Source organism: Peromyscus maniculatus, chromosome 5 (genome assembly GCF_049852395.1).
Source record: "Peromyscus maniculatus bairdii isolate BWxNUB_F1_BW_parent chromosome 5, HU_Pman_BW_mat_3.1, whole genome shotgun sequence".
NCBI lineage: Eukaryota > Metazoa > Chordata > Mammalia > Rodentia > Cricetidae > Peromyscus > Peromyscus maniculatus.
The window spans coordinates 7,543,459-7,563,551 of record NC_134856.1 but is presented as its reverse complement, the minus strand read 5'-3'; positions in this window follow the sequence as shown (position 1 = coordinate 7,563,551).

Sequence of the window (20,093 nt, the reverse complement as noted above, 5' to 3'; positions counted from 1 at the left end):
TTTATTACAAATTAATTACACTTACACTATATAGCTCAGAAATGTGACTCCTTAGCATTTGCCCAGAAGAGCTACAGCATATGCTCACAAAACAAACACAAAACCACAAACAGAAATATCATCTTAGTCTACTCACAGTTTCCCAGACTTGGAAGCAATGGAATTTTCTTTCAATAAGTGAATAAAAGAAAAACCTAATATGCCAGACAATAAAATGTTAGTTGATGCTAAACAGATATCAGCTATCATTTCATCCTAAGGCATGGAGGAAAACTAGATGCACATTACTAAGAAGGTGTTGTTCTAAAGAGGCAACTACTTCATGATGGCAAGTATGTGCCACCCTGGCAAAGGCAACAAAGGTAGATCGTTTTAACTGGTTATGTCAGTCCAGCCATAGACTAGAGTAAGAGGAGTAAATACGGTGTAGAAGACATTCAGACCTCTTTACAATATAGACTAGTGAATACATGTTGTTACACATTTGCCTAAACCCATAGGAAGAACCTCTCTACAGTTAAGAATAATTCATAGCACAAGCCTCAGCTGATAATGGATTGGTGTGGTTCACTTGCAGCTCAGAGCACTTTAGTGCAAGATAATGAAGAAGTGTTCATGTGAGACAGAATTTTTATTTAAACTGTGTTGTTTTATGCTTATTATTAATCTAACTTGCACTAAAACTAAAGACAAATTTAGTTCAAATATTTCACTTATGTTTTTTAAAATGTATTTTTGTTTATATTCATATTTATATTTGTTTATGTATATATTCATGCATGAGGGTACCTCAAGAGGCCAAAGGAGGGCATTGAATCCCCTGGAACTAGTTATAGGCAGTTGCGATTCACCTGATGTGGGTGTTGGGATCCAAACCCTAGTCCTCTGCAGGGGCAGTAAGTGCTCTTAACCATGGAGCCATTTCTTCAGCCCCTAAATATTCTTATTAAAATATGTCATGCTGAAGTATAGGAGCTCAGCCCAGTGTTTGGTTGTGGATCACTGCACCTGCTTTCATGAGTCACTGGATGTAGGTTCTATAATGACAATTATAGTAGTCACTAATCTGATTATAGGGGAAGGTAAGTTCAGGCACCCTCTCCATTATTGCTAGGATTCTTAGTTGGTATCATCCTTGTGGATTCCTGGGGATTTCCCTAGCCCCAGGTTTCTCCCTAACCCCCAATGGTTCCCTTTACCAAGATGTTTTCCATTGCTCTTTCTCTCTGTCCCTCCTTCCACTCAGTCATCTCAGTCCCTCATGTTTCCCTCCACATCCCCTCCCTTCTACCATCCCTCCCAGTATATTTAGGAGATCTTAACTATTTTCCCTTCCTGGGGCCCTCCATATACATCCCTCTTAGGGTCCTCCTTTTTACCCAGCTTCTCTAGGGTTCCGGACTATAGCCTGGTTATCCTTCGCTTTGCATCTAATATCTATTTAAGAGTAAGTGTATGCCTACCATGTTTAGACTTCAGTTGAAGAGAGGTAGGAGGGATCACAGGAGCAAATGAGGTCAAAATCATGATGGGGGAAATCACAGAGATATCTGATCCAAGCTGGTGGGAGCTCATGGACTCTGGCCTGTCAGCTGGGGAACATGCATAGGACCTCACTAAGCCCTGTGAATAAGGGTGACAGTTATGTGGCTAGATCTGTTCAGGGAGCACCTAACAGTGTGACCAGAACTTGTCATGGGTGCATGGAATGGTTTTTGGAACACATTCCCTAGGATGGGATACCTTGATCAGCCTTTATGGGGAAGGGGCTTGGTCCTGCTTCCATTTAGTATGCCAGACTTTGTTGACTCCCCAAGAGAGGCCTTACCCTCTCTGAGGAGTGAATGGGGGGTAGGATTGGGGGAGGGGAAGTGGCGAGAGAAGGGGAAAGAGGGGGAACTGGAATTGGTATGTTAAAAAAAACACCTTTTTTAAAAAAAATAAATAAATTTTAAAAATGTGTCATTCTGTCTTAACAGGTAATTTTGGGAAATTTACCTGCTACTATTTTCTCAGACTTGGATGATTTTATCACTTTAATTGATGTTACTTTTTACAAACTCTTATAACTTTTAGTATTTTTTAAAAAAATTATCTGATTTATCTCTCTCTTATATAGAACTGGAATTTGAAACATTTTTATATTCATGGGTCACAACCTTTTTTTTTTTTTAAACCAATCATGTAGGTGTCACATAGCATCTTAAAAATTCTGGGTATTTTTTGCCATTACTTATCTTTCTTTTCAGTCTCAAGTATTTTATTAAATGATAAGTATTTTTGTTAAGACATTTGATTAGCCTTACTTTGTATAGTAGCTATAAAATCTGCTGGATTTTTATACCTTTAAATCCACATACTTTGTGAAAAAATTGAGTGAATATAGATTTTCCTTTATATAACACAGCATTCTAGGGTGTGTATGTCTGAAAGGCATTATACTGTGCAAATATTATGCATTTACCATTGATTAATGTTTACAGTTATAAATTATTGATTCAAAATTTATTTTTTAATTTTTTTATTAAGAATTTTTTAATTCATTTTAGATACCAAGCACAGATCTCCCTCTTATCCTTCCTCCTGCTCCCCCTAGCCTTCCTCCCATCCTACCCCCATCCCCTTCTCCAAAAAAGTAAGGCCTCCCATGAGGAGTCAGCAAAGTCTGGTATATTCACTTGAGGAAGGTCCAAGCCCCTCTTCCACTGCATCAAGGCTGTGCAAGGTGTTCCACCATAGGGAATGGGCTCTAAAAAGTCAGCTCATGTACCAGGGATAGATCCTGATCCCACTGCCAGGGGCTCCTTAAACAGACCAAGCAACATAACTGTCTTGCTTATGCAGAGGTTCTAATCCAGTCCCATGTTGGCTTCACAGCTGTTGGTCTAAAGTTCATGAGTTCCCACTAGCATGGCTTGGTTGACTCTGTAGATTTCCCCATCATGATCTTGATGACCCTTGCTCGTAGAATCCCTCTTCCTTCTCTTCGACTGGACTCTTGGAGCTTGGCCTGGTGCTTGTCTGTGGATCTCTGCATCTGCTTCCCTCATTTACTGGATGAAGGCTTTATGATGACAGTTAGGGTAGTCACCAATCTGATTGCTGGGATAAGCCAGCTCAGGTAACCTCTCCACTATTGCTTGTAGTCTAAGCTAGGGTCATCTTTGTGGATTCCTGGGAACTTCCCTGGCACCAGGTTTCTCCTTATCTTTATGATGTCTCCCTCTACTAAGAATGGCCAAGATAAAAAACACTGATGAGAATTTATTTTGGAGAGAATGCAGAGCAAGGGGAACATTCTTCCACTCTTGGTGTGAGTGCAAACTTGTACAGACGATTTGGAAATCAATATGGCAGTTTCTCAGAAAATTGGGAAACAATCTCCCTCAAGACCCAGTGATACCACTCTTGGCCATATACCCAAGGAATGTTCAATTATACTACAAGAACACTTGCTCAACTATGTTCATTGCAGCATTGTTTGTAATAATCACAACCTGGAAACAACCTAGATGCCTCTCAACTGAGAAATGGATTAAAAAAAAATGTGGAACATATACACATTGAAGTACTTACTACTCAGCATTAAAACACAATGACATCATGAAATTTGCAGGCAAATGGATGGAACTGGAAAATATCACCCTGAGTGAGGTAACCCAGACTCAGTAAGACAAACATGGTATGTACTCACTCATAAGTGGATACTAGATGTAAAGCAAAGGATACACCAGACTACAACCCACAGCTCCAGAGAAGCTAGCTAACAAAGAGGACTCTAAGAGGGACACATGGATTGCCCTGGGAAAGGAAAATATATGAGAATTTCTGAATAAACTAGGGGTGAGGTGGGAAATAGAGGGTAAGTGATGGGGGATGAGAACATAAGGGAAGGAGATGTCGGGCTAGAACAGGGATACAGTGGGAGAGTAATCAAAGAGATACCGTAATTTTTTTTTCAAAATATTTCTTTGTTTTCATGCGAGCTAGGTGTCGACTATTGTAATGCCAACCTTATCCCTTTTCATAGATAGACTATGTTTCTTCCCTGTGAGCTATTTAAATATCCCATTGTCTTTGATTCTTTTTTATAGTGTTTGGATTGTCCCCGCTTAAAACTGCTCTCTGTGAACTGCGGTAAAAGTTTTTTATCTTATGCTCTCAAACTGTGAATGTTATATATCTACTTTCAACATTTAGTACACCCCACTCTGCTGATTCCTTTGGGATAACTTTGCACGAACTTGAGCCATTTGGGAAGAGGAAATCGTAACTGAGAAGATTCCCCTATAAGAAATCGAGTATTTCTCTGAATGATGATTGATATGGAAGGACAAAACCCACCATGGGTATTGCCACCCCTGAGGAGGTGGTTCTGGGTTGTATAAAAAACAAACAAACTGAACAATCCATGGTCAGAAAGCTAAGAAGCAGCACTCCTCCATGGCCTCTGCTTAAGTTCCTATTTTCAGGTTCCTGCATAGAGTTCCTGCCTTGTGTTCTCTCAGTGACAGGCTGTGATAGAGAAAATGTAAGCCAAATAGGCCAATTCCTTCCCAAGTTGATTTATGTCAGTGATTTTTTCACAGCAACAGAGAAAGTAGAACCCCTTCTCACCTTTTCCTGGTTGTTTATATTCTGTCTTTCCCTCTTGCTTCTTGTCTATGCTGTTGGTAGTGTTATGTGCTGCCACAATGGTTCTTTTCCCTCTCTCTTTTGTTAGGTGATCTTCAGCTGAGTTTTACATTTTCATTTCATCGTGATGGTGGTCATTGTCACTTACCATTTAGATGTAATGCTCCACTGAGCATGTCTGGTCATGATTAATCCCTTAGGTTCTGATTTTCTTGGAAAGACTATTTCTCTCCTTTTTGAAAGGCAGTTATGCTGAATATAATTATGCTTGACAGTTTTTTTAAATCACTTCCAATATGTCACCTCATCCTCTCTGCCCTGTAAAATTTCTGTTGAGAAAACTGTTGTTAATTTTGCAGAGATTTTCTTGCATGAGGCTTAATATCTTCCTATTATTCTGTCTCTATTTTGAACTTTGCAAAGTTTTAGTGTAATATACCTTAGGGAACTTTTTTTCCCCAAGATCTATGTGGGGTGTTTTTGTTTCCCATATTTTTCTAAAATTTGGAGACTTCAATTATTATTTGACTTAAATAAGTTTTTCTCCATGTTTCTCACCTTTCCCCTTCCTGGAACACACATTAGACACACCACACCCCCTCCCTTCTATCTTTCTCCCTTCCCCTCCCCTTCCCTCCCCTCCCCTTCCTCTCCCTCCCCTCCCCTCCTATTCCCTTCCCTTCCTTCCCCTCACCTTCCCTCCTTTCCCTTTCCTCCCCTCCCCTCCCTTCCTATTTTTCTTCATTCCCTCCCTCCATCTCTCCTTCATTCCTTCCTTTCTTGTCCCACAAATCACTTCTTTTCTTTTACTGTAGCTGGGTTATTTCAAATGATCTGCTTCAAGGTCAGAAATTCTTTATTCTAGTCAGTTGTTGAGACATTCAACTATATTTTCTGTAACTTTTTGCTTTTACATTTTTATTCATTTATTTATCTATGTTGGGGTGGGTAGGTAAATGCATGGCTACCTCTGGAGGTCTGTTGTAGAACAATCCTCTTGTACACTGTAAAGATTTGTCACTCAGATTGGTTTAATAAAAAGCTTGTTGGCCAGTATCCAGGCAGAAAGTATAGGCAGGGCAATGAAACAAAGAGTTCTGGGAAGAGGAAGGGTGGAGTCAGAGTTTCTGGCAGATGCAGAGGAAGCAAAATGAGAAGTCATACAGAGAAAAGGTACTAAGCCATATGGCTAAACATAGATAAGAATTGTGGGTTAATTAAAGTGTAAGAGTTAGTTAGTAATAAGCCTGAGCTAATAGGCCAAGATTATTTAGAAACAGCTCTGGGATGGGGTGGGACAGAGAAACCTCCATTTACAGAGGTCATTTCCCATTATCCCTATAAGTATCCTAGGGATCAAACTCAAGCTCCATGCTTGGCATCAGGCGTCTTTGCCTGACACTGTAGAGCCATCTTGCTAGCCCTAAATTGTATTTCAGTTTTTATCTATTGTTAACTTTTTTCTTTATGGTTTCTTTTATCCATATGGACTATTTGTTTTTTAGGCAATTGATTAATTTTCTTCTCTTTGAATTGGGTTGGAGTCATAAAATACTGTTTTCATTTTCATCCTAATAATTTTCATACATTAATGCCTATACAGGATTCAGATGAGTTACTTCTGACAACTTTGTGGTGTGTCTCTGCATATCTATGCTAGATCCTGCTTATGTAGGATGGAGTGGATTGTTTGTGATTCCAGGCAGAATAAGAGGGAAATTATCCATGTAGCTTACCCAATCATCTGTCCACATTGCCTGTGGGTGTCTCTGCTTCCTATGTTGTAGAGGTTCATGTGTTGTTCTCCTAGATGGGATGTAACAGTTTTAGAGATGGATCAAGCTGGCTAGAGACTCTGGATATAAAAGAAATTACTACAATTGTAGGCTATACATCAGTGTCTATGAATCATGTGAGTAAAAGGACACGTTACCAGGCCAGGGTGGTCAAAACTGACACACAACAAAAGTGGGTTTCCATAAATAGCTGAGGGTTTCATATGGGCTACATTCTCTGGCAGGCTCAAGTGAGTGCTTTGTATACCACCCCCAGGATGGTCACCAGCTTCTATAGTCTTTGGCTTGATGTAGTCTCACAGAACACCATGAAAAGTTAATTACATACATTATGAATTCAGCTCCTAGTTTTGGGTCTTTCAGTGATGCTGACTTCCTGGTTGTGGAATACTGAGTTAAGAGTCTACAACACTCTTCAACAACAAAAGATCCACCCTTTCAAGATAGTAATGGGAGCTATCAAGACCTCTCATTCATTGTTCATCTTTTCCTCATTATGAGAAGATCTCATCCCGACTGCGACAATGTGAATTTGAGATACAACCTTTCTGTTTTCACAAAGCCATCTCGAGCCTCTTTGTCCTGTAGCATCTCTGTTTTACTGATACTGCACTCAAATGTTTCCTCTCAAATGTTGTAGTTGAATATAATCTTTTCATTATTTGTTTTATTCTATATTGAAGGAGGGTAGTGCACCCAGCACCACTAGTAACCTACCCTGAGGAAAGTCTACAAGTGTGTGTGTTGCTTATGTATGTACTTCTAAGCCATAATATAGCACCTAGGTGTGTGTGTGTGTGTGTGTGTGTGTGTGTGTGTGTGTGTGTGTGTGTGTATTTCGTTATTTCCACATTGTCATTTCTACTTGTTTTACCTTTAAGTTTTAATTTTCCATGTATTGGTGATTTGCATATAGTGCTCATGAAGACTAGAAAAGGGTATCAAATCTTCTTGGATTATAGTTGCAGACAGTTGTGAGCTGGTATGTGGATGCTGGCCAGTGAACCTGGGTCCACCGACAAAGCAGCCAGTGCTTTCAACCTCAGAGGCATCTCTCCTGCCCCTTTTTACTTTTGTTTCATTTTATGTGTCTGCATATGTGTCTGATCACGTGTATGCTGTGCATATTTGCATGTCTGTGGAGTCCAGAAGAGTGTGCCACTTCTTCTGGAGCTGGAATTATATTGTTTTGATCTCCTTGATGTGGGTGCTAGGAAGAGAATTCTGGTCCCTGAACAAGAAGCATTCACTCTTTACTGCTGAGCCATCTCTCCAGACCTTCTCACTCATTAATAACAAATTGCTTTATTTCTTATAGTATGTATATATGTATATAAATACTAGGTCAGTTTTAAATTATTAGTATCATTAATCTATAATCTACTATACTGCCTTTTTCTTTGAACAAGTTGTTTCTCAGATTTTGTATTACTTTATCTTCCCCAGGAATATCAATTGCTTATAGAGATAAACTACTGGGAACACAGCTTATATATTGTACCTTGGTACAAGCTTGGAGCCATCAGCTATAAATGGGTAGTTCTACTTGTCCTCTGATATTTTTCTTTTCCAATCCTCCCACATTAATGCCTGTCTTCTCCCTCAGGCCAAAGACACTACCCCTCCCACACACAGTAGTTCAAAATAGCTCTGTATGTTATCCACGGATTTTTAACAGACTTTTATCTTTTTCTTGATGTTTTTCCATTACAGATCCTTTATGTTTGATATGGAGGGGAATGGTAGCAGTTTTACTAGTTCAGTAAATTAGTACAAAATGCACTAGCAGCAGTGAATTTCCCTCTTCACCCAATAGTAATATATGTATGTGTACAATATATAAACATGTCAAACAATTTTAGCACTGCCCTTTTACTCAGGATGAGTGGCAAGCAATACAATTAAGAAGTTACCTCTTTGAGATATTTAGTTGGTGGCAAGCTTCTTCTCTGAGGGCATGACATTTAAACAGAGACCACATGATGGAATGGAGTCAATTATTTAAAGATCTGAGAGAGGGTATTCTAAATGAAAAAAAATCTGCTAGACCAAAGCCCTAAGGTAGAGTGATATTGGTGTGTTGCAAATAATGTGAAAAGACTTTAGTTTAGTATATTGCTAGAGCAGATGCAGTGGGGATAGTGGTCGATTGATAGAAAGAGAGACAGGCACCAGTAAGCTTGTGGAAGGCAGGGGTAAGCAGACACATCTGGATGAGTATATCAGTGGTTTAATTACCAGTGTCTCTTGTAGCAGCAGCATTTTCTCTCTTTCTCATATGTAACTCTCCCATTCTAGCACCTCTCCAAATCTCCACTTCCTGTTCTGTTATTCATTCTCTGAAACTCCAATACAACTGTTTTTAAGTTTTCTTTTTTAAGCATTTGTAAGCTTTATACGGTTGGATTTCCTAACACATGACTGTCTTGAGCATTCATGTGCTGTGTGTACAGCACAGCTGCCAGAGCAAATTATATATAACAAGTATTTGACCACTATTCAAACAAATTCCGAAGACACAGACAGTGGTCAAGATCTGGTCTATGACTCATGATTTTCTGCCTCTTAGTGTAAGGATTTTGGATCATAGTAGAGACTGAAATTTCTCATAAAGGTGAAATGACATCATTGTAGGCCTTCAGCACTGGTATTAGAAGATATAAATTCAGGAATAACGGATCTTTGATCATTATGAGGAGAAAAAGATGAAATCAAGAGTGCAGACCAATGGAAAAACGTTGGTAGAGGCAATAACAGGAATTCAGATGAGGGAGTACATTTTATCAGGTGAGACATATGGAGTATTATCAGAATAAAGCTGTAATTTGAAGGTAATTTTACAGGATGTGCTTGTTGGAAAATGTGAAAGATAGAAGAAAGAATTAATAATTTGTTTTTTTTTCAGTTGACCCCCCCAAAACCTGATATGATATGTTATAGAGCTGTTCACTCAGTTTAGGAACCTTCGCTATCTAAGTATATTGGGAAGAAAGTAAAGATGACATTCAGGAGCCTATGCAGCATAGATGACAATGTAGATTGAGATGCAGAAATGGAGACAGACATGTGATTTCCCTTCTCTTGCACAATGCTAAAATGATAGTGAGTTGCCAAGTGAAATGTAGTTAATAAATACTAAATGATCTCTCAGAATAATGATATTACAATCAGCCTTGTGTTCAAGTTCCTCTAGTGTAGAGGAAACCATCAGAGCAACAACCAGAGAGAAAATGCAGAGAATAGGGTGAGATACAGAAAGTGCTGTGATCAAAGTGCCCATTTTATCTTCTTCTGAATTTTTTATTTATTCTTTGAAAATTTCAGACATGCAGACTTGCAATAATAGTTTCTTGAGCCATAACATATGCAGCAAAATTCATCTCTGATGGAATGCAGCTGCATAAAATTTGACGAATAGTCAGTCATGTAACAATCACCACAATCAAGATAATAGAACTTCCCTTTGAACTCCCAAAATGTTATCACGTTCTGTTTAGTCAAGGCAGTTCATCTGAAATAAAAATCAGTAAGTCCTTGGCTTTATGGAGAATCTCTCTTAATAATCTGAAATTACGTTGCTGTTGCAGAAGTGGAATTGGAAAATAATGTTGCTAATCATCAATTTGTTTTTTTTCTACATAATCTGATTTCTATTTGTACATACATATATATGTATGTATGTATTTTCAAACAGGGTTTCACTCTGTTTATAACTTGCTATGTAGCCCAGGTTGCCTCAAACTCATAGCAATCTACTTGTTGCAGCTCCCCCAGGACTAGGATCACAGGTCTGAGCCACGATTCTTGGCACTTATTTAATTCCTTATTCAAAAATGAGTAGCATTTGAGTAATCATGGTAGGACTTTAAGTATAAGTTATTGGCCATAGTCATTTAAATTACCTTAAAATGTAGATTTCAATGCAGATTAAAAATGAAGGGAACACTTTTGGAAAAAGAATTTTTAATAATAACTTCTTCAGAGATATTTTAATAAAAACATAATCAGTCTTTACAATATATTCTGTAGCTCTTTGTCATATGTGTGTGTGTATTGCATGTGTTTGTATCAAGTTATGTTGAACTAGGATAAAACAGAAATATGTTCAACTGAAATTTGCATGATTATTTGTCATATTCCAGAAACACAAAAGTAAATAATCAAAGCTATGCATAATGGCTTTGATGAATTGAGGATCAACAATTAAAGGCAAGTCTTGGCTATATAGTGATTTTGAGGCTAGCTTGGACTACATGTAGCCTTGTTCAAACACAAAAGCCAAGTGGCAGAGATAGATAGATAGATAGATAGATAGATAGATAGATAGATAGATAGATGATAGATGATAGATATGTAAAAGCATTGCTTTGTATGGGAATTATCAAGAAGCTGAAATTTGGCACTTGATTTAGAAAACTGATTGAAATGTACAAAAGTAGCAAGAGACTGATACTCTATATTCAGTGTACCTGGCACAGCCTCCATCTCTCTTTAACAAGTTCAGCTTCTTCTCAGAATAAAGAAGGAACAAAAGACTTGCACATTTAACTTTTCAGGAAAAAAATTAATAAACTGAAAACTATATCCATTGTATACATTCATGTATTTAAATATAGTGAGCTAATGAAAAAATTGTTAATTCACCTTTTCTAACATAGCACAATGATAAGTTCTTCTCATGGCACTGATTTCAGATGGGTGCCAAGTGCTCAATACCTGCTCACTGAGGATTTTAATGCATATATAATGCCTTTCTGTCCAAAAAAGTCTGACTGCAGAATGAGAACTATTGTAATATCCCGAAATGAAAATGAATGTCAGAAAAAATGATGAAAGAAGGCTTCACATCCCCTAGTCCAAAGTCCAATTTTAGTGAGAGAAAAACCCACATTTCTAATAAATTCATTATATTATTTATTTCAGAGTATCACAGGGAAGACCTTTGTGTCAAATAAATGGTAAAGATATGAGGATCTATTTTAGTACTCAGTAGAAAATTAAGGCTACAAGCAGGTAAGATGGCTCAACAGACAAAGGCACTTGCCAATAAGCCTGATGCCCTGAGTTAGGTCCTTGGAGCCCATGTGGCAGAAAATGAATACAGAGCTTAGAACTTGTCCTCTGACTTCCACATGTGTACTGTGGCTTGAGTGCACCCTAAACATACAACAAATCTAAGAAAAAGAAAGAAAACTAATGTTAAAAGCATGTATTAGTGAACATTTGGTTTTCTTCTCCAATATAAAGTTCAGAAAAATTGGGAGTTGCAGTTATAGATCAGTAACAGAACACTTGTTTTAGGCAATGGCTTCATCAGCATCAGTACAAAGAAAGAAAGTATGGGAGAAAGGGGGAGATGGAAGGAAACAAAATGATATACTATATCCCAGGATTCTAGTTACATTACGTCAAATCCATACTTTCCTGTATCCAGTACCCTTCTACACATTCACAGGAGACTTTTATGAACAGACTTCTTATAGCATTTAAAAATAAATTTCTCCAGTTCTAGCATCTAGATCTTTTGCTGAATTCTGTGAAGGAACAGAAGTATCAGAAGTTAGAGATTGACACAAGAAAATAATAAATTATAACAGTTGAGTGTTGCAATAATAATGAACGCAGAGGTCCTATGACTGAGGGTAAAACAGAACTATATTTACAAATGAATTCATAAAAGCACAATAAATGTTTGTATAAGATAACAAGATTTAAAAAATTACTTTTCTGAATAAACACCAAAGCCTTCAGCTTTCTAACAAGGGAATGAAATGGGTAGAACAGATTTTGTTTTTCTTAGACTGGGCATTGAAACTAGGGACTCAAGATTTTAGTTATTCGTATGATCTACGCTTCAGAAACTCTATCATCTGTTATTGCATCTCTATGTGCATTTTACTTTAACTATAATATTAATTGTAATATTTTAATTCATAGTTATTGTTCCTTAGTTCAACAATAATATAATCAACATTACATGTATATTATATAGCAAAAATAATATAACAGCAATAGCATACTAGCATTGACCCCAACTCCATTTAGATAGCATTCCTCTGTCTTTGCTGGTAAATGCATCAATTATTGGAAAACACTGAGACAAGGTAATCTTGTTTCCCTGGATTACTGAAATTAAATTTTTTTTATGTATTGAACTCTTTGATAGGTACTGAAAATTTAGATTAATTAAAAATTAGCCTAGTTCTTGTAGTTCAAAAGCATCAAAAAGGAAAAAATTCACATTATCAGAATAAACTGGATTAATTCTTTGAGTACCTCCATCAAAGATTGTCTGCAGGGCTCTGCATGTACGGAACAGGGTTGTAACTAATTTCACAGAATATGTGGAGTACTTGACTTCTCAGAAGGACTGAACATTCATGTGATATTCAAGAACTTGAAAGAGCAATTTAAGAAAAAGAAAGCTTCTTCCCAGAACATATTATAAGTCTATTAGATATATCGAAATAAAAGGTCACTGGGTCAAGTGAGCCAAGAAGTTTATATCCAAGAACAATATTTGTGGCTTTCGATGTAATGAAATCTTTCGCTCCAGGAATTAATTTCCCCAATGTATAGTTGGCTAAATAATTGGTTAGCTGAATACAGACAAGGTTTCTCATTTCTCAAAAGCAATATTGGCCACTGCTCATTTGAAGTCGCCTGCCTTTTTTTGGACTGGCTCTCACCATGTTCCTGCTGAACATGTTGAGCTTGTGATGGTTGTCTGCTAGTAGCAGAGATATTGGGGAGACTGTGTCACTCTGCATCAACTTAGTTTCAAGTTCTTTTCATCAGAAAACTCTGCCCCTGAATCCTAAAATGGCCAACATCTCAGTTTCAATGTTACTATCAAGTTATTCTAGTCTAAAGCAAAGGAGATTCTGCTATTTTAAACTGAATATTTGCTGTAGCTCAGACTAAGAAATATCCTTTCCATGTTCTAAACAACTATATCAGGACAGTACTTTCTCTAAATTTATATGGAGGATAGAAGAAAGAGTTTTATGCATTGCTCCTGTGAACCTCCTATGAAATGACAGGTTTGTGTCTAGGACAAAATCAGACTGTTACAGCAGCAATAAAGATTCTTTAAGGAAAGAAAAAAAAGAAACCTGATTAAGAATATAATTCCTGGCCTAAGTGGAGCTCTAACATTCCAAATGGGGCTCAATCACATCAGCTAAGGAGCCACCTCTAGGAGGGCAGTTGACCTTAGCCATGCTAAAGAGAGGGTTGGGATAATTAGTCCTTTAATGGAATACTGTACTTTTTCTTCCAAGAATTCTCATCCATTGTGCAGTCCCTACAAACTACGACAAGGTTTACCTGTGTTTCTGAGGCCTAATTCAGAAAGGTATAACTTTTCTTTAATTATCATTATTTATTATTTTTTCCTGGTTTCTTTCTTTCAGATACTGGGCAGATTATTACTATTCTTTTTCTGATATTTTGGGCTCTCGTGCCTTTTATCTAAAACTTATCCTCCAGCTGTGTAGCTACTCACCCCTCATCTGTCTGACTTCTATGACTGCTTCAATGGAATGGCTTTTCTCCCTTCTCTCCCCTGTTCTCCAAGCAGCTGAAGAGATTTTTCAGCTTGCCCACCCTGGGGTTTTTCTTTTAAACCCGAACAAAATTGTGCTTGAATGTCCTGTGTCAATTTTAAATTGATTTTATTATTGCTTTTAAGAACCCCCAGAGGGGACCATGGTTTCCTGTGTTATCACAAACACTTTACTGTTGACACTAGTATAAGAATAAGGTTGTTACTGTAAGAAGAGAAACTTCTGTCTTGTTTACCATCTTTTCCTTGACATGTCCAAAAAAGTTTCCAACCTAGTAAAATGACTACCTCCTTGCTTCTTGTTCAGAGTATTCCTCATATTAATGATGGTGCAGGAATTTTGACAGGGTCTTCTCACTTCATATGAATTGCTATGCATTGCCATATGAAGGGATGGTCTGGTCAAAGTCACAAGAACAATTTCCAATGAGGAAGGACAGAAGAGTTAAAGAAAAACATTTTTCAGGTTTTCATTGGTGTATATATAAGAACCCTATTCAATGGATCAAACCTCAGTAAAGAAGAAGAATAAAAGACTGGAAAGCAAGACAGCAGGTAATGCAAAGAAAAAAAAGTAACACCACACACTATGGTTTTAGGATAAAACTATCTAGATTGGACTAGGAAACTCTCCCTTCTTTCATAGTACTACAACATGTTATACAGGCTACTGAGGAAGAAAAGACACCAATGGTCTTACTCAGCACTGGGCCCTGCCTGCTGCAATACTGAACTAGCAGGTAACATGTGATCACTGGTGGAATAGCAGCAGCATCATTATAGAGGTAATGGATAGCTTTTGGATTGGATGTATGGCCTACTCCCTAGGAGATAATTTATACCTGGCATTGCAAACATGCTTAAAAACCATGGCTAGAGGAGTCATAGGCCCTAGCGGGGAACCCATTGTTCCTCTTTTGCTAAATGGTCACCTTTTCAAGCTGCCTTCTAAATACTTCTGTTTATAACATGTATGGCTCTCAACCATGTTTAGAGAATCTTTTTTTTTTTGCAGTGGGTAGTAGTTAATGCAGAGTCATAACTATTCAAAATTCTGAGAATAAGTCATGTTGAGTGCTTACCAATAGGTAGAATGAATATATAATACCCTTTTGTCCCAAGGCTCAGAGAATATTACAGAATATGAGGTATAAAGAACTCCAGAGGACTGGAGAGATGACTCAGCCATTAAAGGATAAGCTCACAACCCAAACATCAAAAATGTAAGAGCTGAAGGATGAAGAGCTGTGCTGTGAAATGTTTTCTTCTGGACATGACATGGCTGTCGCACAGACTAATCACAACAGCCGTGTTACCTGCACAACCTGTGTAAGATCAAACAAGCTAAAAATTCAAGGACAAAGTGAGAGACATTCCCAAGCCCCCATTGCCAACTGATAGTTGCTGGAGGATGGAGAGTCCATTTTCTTTAGGGGTATTGTCACTGGTAGATGACTCATGTTTCAGTGGATAACCCCACACCAAAAAGCAAAACAATAGAGGAAATGATGTTGAGAGGGAGACGTGATTGGGGTTTCTTGTGGGCAGCTGGGAAGGGACAATAAGAAGGTAGATATGATCAATACACATTGTATACACATATGAAATTTTCTAAGAATAAGTAAAGGTTTTGTTTTCAACAGAAATAAATTTTATGACTCTATTCATATCATATATACAGGTATCTCATTGTAAGAAAAAATGATTAGAAAAGTCTTTTTTTTTAACAAGGAATAAAACAATCTTTAGAATGAAGTGAGGTCACATTTTTATATATATTCCCCTTTTCACTTAATTAGGGCCATTAACTCTTTTGGCCTAAGACTTCTAATTTTGGGAGGATTAAAAGAATACTTTATATGTTGTCACTGATGAATGATTTTTATCATCAATGTTCTCACTATTTATGCAATGCAAAGATGATACTACCTAATCTCTGGAAGACATTCATTTATGATGCCCCCAATTTGGAAGATGAGGGAAATTGTAGCCTAAATGACTTAATGCTGTCCTATAGGCTGCATTAAGTCCAACTTGGTATCAGTGTAGCAAGGTATCTGTTCTCTCATCCACAGGTGTCTGTTCAAATTATAATACCTAAGCTTCTCATCCCCAAGGATATTGCTACTGATTCAGGACTCCACAAATCAACAGTAAAACAAGGATCATAAGGACATGTGTATGGTTGCTTCTGGAAAGGAATTATAACTTACAAATGCAGTATATGTAAACACTGGATGTTTAAACTCAGTTGTATTTAACTATCACACAGCTCTCATCTATCAGGTGACAGTGATTACTTCCCATGTGAGAATCATTTCATCCCCTTTACAAGGTTTTTATTTTTAAGTGTATGAATGTCTTTTTTTCCCTAAATGTACGTGTGCATCATGCATGCAATGCTTACAAAGACAGAAGGTGGTATGAGCTCCTCTAGAACTAGTTGCAGCTAGTTGTGAATGGCTATGTGTATGCTACAACTGAACCCAATTGCTTTGCCAGAAAAACAAGTACTTCTAACCACTGAGACATCTCTTCAGATCCCAAGCACTATTTCATTTCCAAAGCATATATGTTAACCTCTCTCCTAGTTTTCTGTCTTGAGCAATATTGACTCAGTTTTCCCAGCTCAGAAATAAAAAAAAAAATCTTCAAGAAAGAAGACCAACAATGGAAGTAAACTCTCTTTGTGTGAATAAGAGTGAATTTGGCATCCTATTTCTGGACTTCCTTTGATTAAATAATTTGCTAGTTTCATAATAAAAATTATCCACATTCCAGTTAACATATTCTTCTGAGGTTATCAATCTGCTTCATCTTCCTTCCTATCACCTATCACAACCTAGACTAGTATGGTAGTTTGAATGTTATTTGGCCCCCATCATCTTACACAGAGTGGCAATATTAGGAAATGTGGTTTTGCTGGAGTGGGTATGGCATTGTTGGAGGAAGTGTGTCACTGTGGGGTAGGATTTGAGATTTTCTATGCTCACGATACCCCTGAGTGTGTCAGTTGACTTCCTCTTGCCTGTACGATGTAGGACTCTTAGCTCCAGTACCACATCTGCCTGGATGCTGCCATGCTCTGCACCATGATAATAATGGACTGAATTTCTGAATCTGTAAGCAAGCCCCTTCAATTAAATGTTTTCCTTATAAAAGTTGTCATGACCATGGTGTCTCTTTCCAGCAATGAAAACTAAGACAGAAGTTGGTACCAGGGACTGAAGCATTGCTATGATAGGCCTAACCATGTGTTTGTTTGCAGAAATTTGGACTTTAGTACTTTAGGTTATGAAAGTAGTAGAATGCTTTAAGCACTGCTTAATGGGCCATACTAGTAGGAGTATGGAAGGCAGAGGTGTTAGGAGTTATTTGAACTACTAGGTGCTCACTCAAGGTTTCCACAGAAGAAGAATTTTTGTATGTTGCCTGGAGATCTTTCTTGGGATGTTTTCATGATGAAAGTGGCTGCCTTTGTCCAAAGAGTCTGCCTTAGGTAAATGGAAGAGTTTTGAATAAATTCCATTGGTGGAAGAAATCTCAAAATAGCTCAATATAGACACTGTCAAGTGTGGATATTAGTGGTAACTCTAATGAACATATATAATTAAAAGGAGGAAGGTGCAAAGGAAAAACATTTGAGGAGAAAAACAGTACCAGAAAGTGGAATGGAAGATCCCACCCAGCTAAGTTTCTAACTTGTTAAAAGGAATTAGAGAAGAGCTTAGAGCTAGCTGTGATGGGGCACACCTTTAATCCCACCCAGCGCTGGGAAGGCAGAGACTGATGGACCTCTGAGTTTGGGGCTAGCCTGGTCTACAGAGCAAGCTTCAGGACAGCCAAGCTTAGGTCATGAAGGACAGAAAATTACTGAAGATATAATTGACCAATGGGGCCATGTTCCAGCCCAGCAAGCAGCAGGACTTGGAAAATTCAGCCATATGGTTCTGTGTTTAGAGTTAAGGCTAGAAGAAAGGAGTTATGGAATAAAGCCACTGAGGCCAGGCATGTTTCAGGGTTGTCCCTGAATGGAGGCCTAGTAGAGAGGCCATTGCATGAAGCTGGAATGTTGAAGCCTGTAATGCCTTGGAAAAATTAAGATGTTAGAGATGCCAGAGACATGAGATACCTGCCAAAGAGAGCTGCTAACAGGGAGTAGAACCAGCCCAAGTGACAGAATGTGTTGCACTCAACAGAGCTGAGTGGAGTTGGAGATGTAGAGAACATTTTGACATCAGACATGGAGATGCAGAGTTTGGAGTTCACCCAGCTGGTTTTTTGGTCTTTCTTTGATTCAATATTTCCTCACTATGCTCCTTTCCCTGCTTTTTGGAATGGTAATGCATATCCTGTGCCATTATATGTTGGAAGTATGTAATCTATTTTTTTTTTAAATTTTTATTTTATAGGGGATTCCAGTTAAGAAATCTTATGAATCTCAGAAGGGACTTTGAGCTTTGGAATTGTAAACATTGTTGAGAATGTGATAGACTACAGGGACTTTGGAAGTTGAACTAAATCCATTTTGCATTGTGATATTGTTACAAGTTTTTGCGGGCCAGTGAGTGGAATGTGGTAGTTTAAATGTAATTTACCCCCCATAATCTCATAGATAGTGACACTATTAGGAGGTATGGTTTTCTTGGAACACATATGGCCTTACTGTAGGAAGTGTGTCACTGAAGGGGCAGGCTTTGAGGTTTACTATGCTCAGGATACTGCTATTGTGTCAGTAGACTTCCTGTTGATTATAGGATGTAGCACTCTCAGCTCCAGCACTAGATCTGCCTGTATGCTGCCATGCTCCCCCTCATGATGACAATGGACTGAACCTCTGAAATTGTAAATAAGCCATCCCAATGAAATGTTTTCTTTATAAGAGTTCTTGTGGTCACAGTGTCTCTCTTTCCACGGCAATAAAAACCCTAAGACAAGTACTTTATCTCATTATAGCACTTCTATAGCCTAGCAAGACAGCTTCCATAAGACTGGTAATATAGACAGTAGGGAAAAGACATCACAGCCTTTTGGCACTCACAATTATAAGTAATAAGATTCAACATAGCTTAACACGGGAAAAGATTTCTTAAAATAAGATTGGCAAGTGGTTGTGAATCACAGTGACAAAACCTCTAGTTCTTTTACAAATAACTTAATTGTGATCCAAGCTACAAATCCATACTGTAATACTTTAGTAATAAAGGAATGGTATTAATTAATTGATATTTATTTATGTTGCAGTGCATTCTAAGAAATACCTGGCAATCTATGCTTGTGTTTTTTATCCACTATCCATAGACATGGATCTTATTTCATTCTAAGGTAATAATTTCCTATAATATGAATTCAAGGGGAAAAATGGTGAAGACCTTTTTAAAATACCTGTATGTTGCAGCTTTTTTTTCTGGAAATAGAAACTATTTGCTTCCCTAAAATTGTTATGTAAGAATAAAAATGTGAGCAATTAACAGGCTCAGATGAAGATTCATGCATTACACAAATATAGGGAAGAGCATTGTCATTCCTCTCTCAAGAGTGCAGAACACAAATCATTTTAAATTTCACTCTGAATATAACTTGTAGTAAAGTCTACCATACTATTGTGGTCCTTTCAAACTGCCCTCGATAACAGAGTGGAACAGTATCACCTACATGCACACAGGCTTTCACAAACACACACAAAATAACTGAAGAATAATTTTTGCTTTAGTTCATGAAGGCATTTACTTTTTCTTAAAATAAAATAAAACACTCAGTGTCTGTGCTACTGGTGTTATATTTAGGAAGTGATTTCCTATGCCAATGTATTCAAGACTACTTCCTACTTTCTCTTCTATCAGGTTCAGAGTAGCTGGATTTATGTTGAGGTCTTTGATCAACTTGGACTTAAGTTTTGTGCAGGGTGATAGATATGGACCTATTTGCAGCCTTCTACACATTGATATCCAGTTATGCCAGCACCATTTGTTGAAGATGCTTTCTTTTTTCCATTGTACACTTTTGGCTTCTTTGTCAAAAATTATATGTTCATAGGTGTGCAGATTAATGTCAGGGTCTACAATTTGATTCCATTGGTCCACATGTCAGTTTTT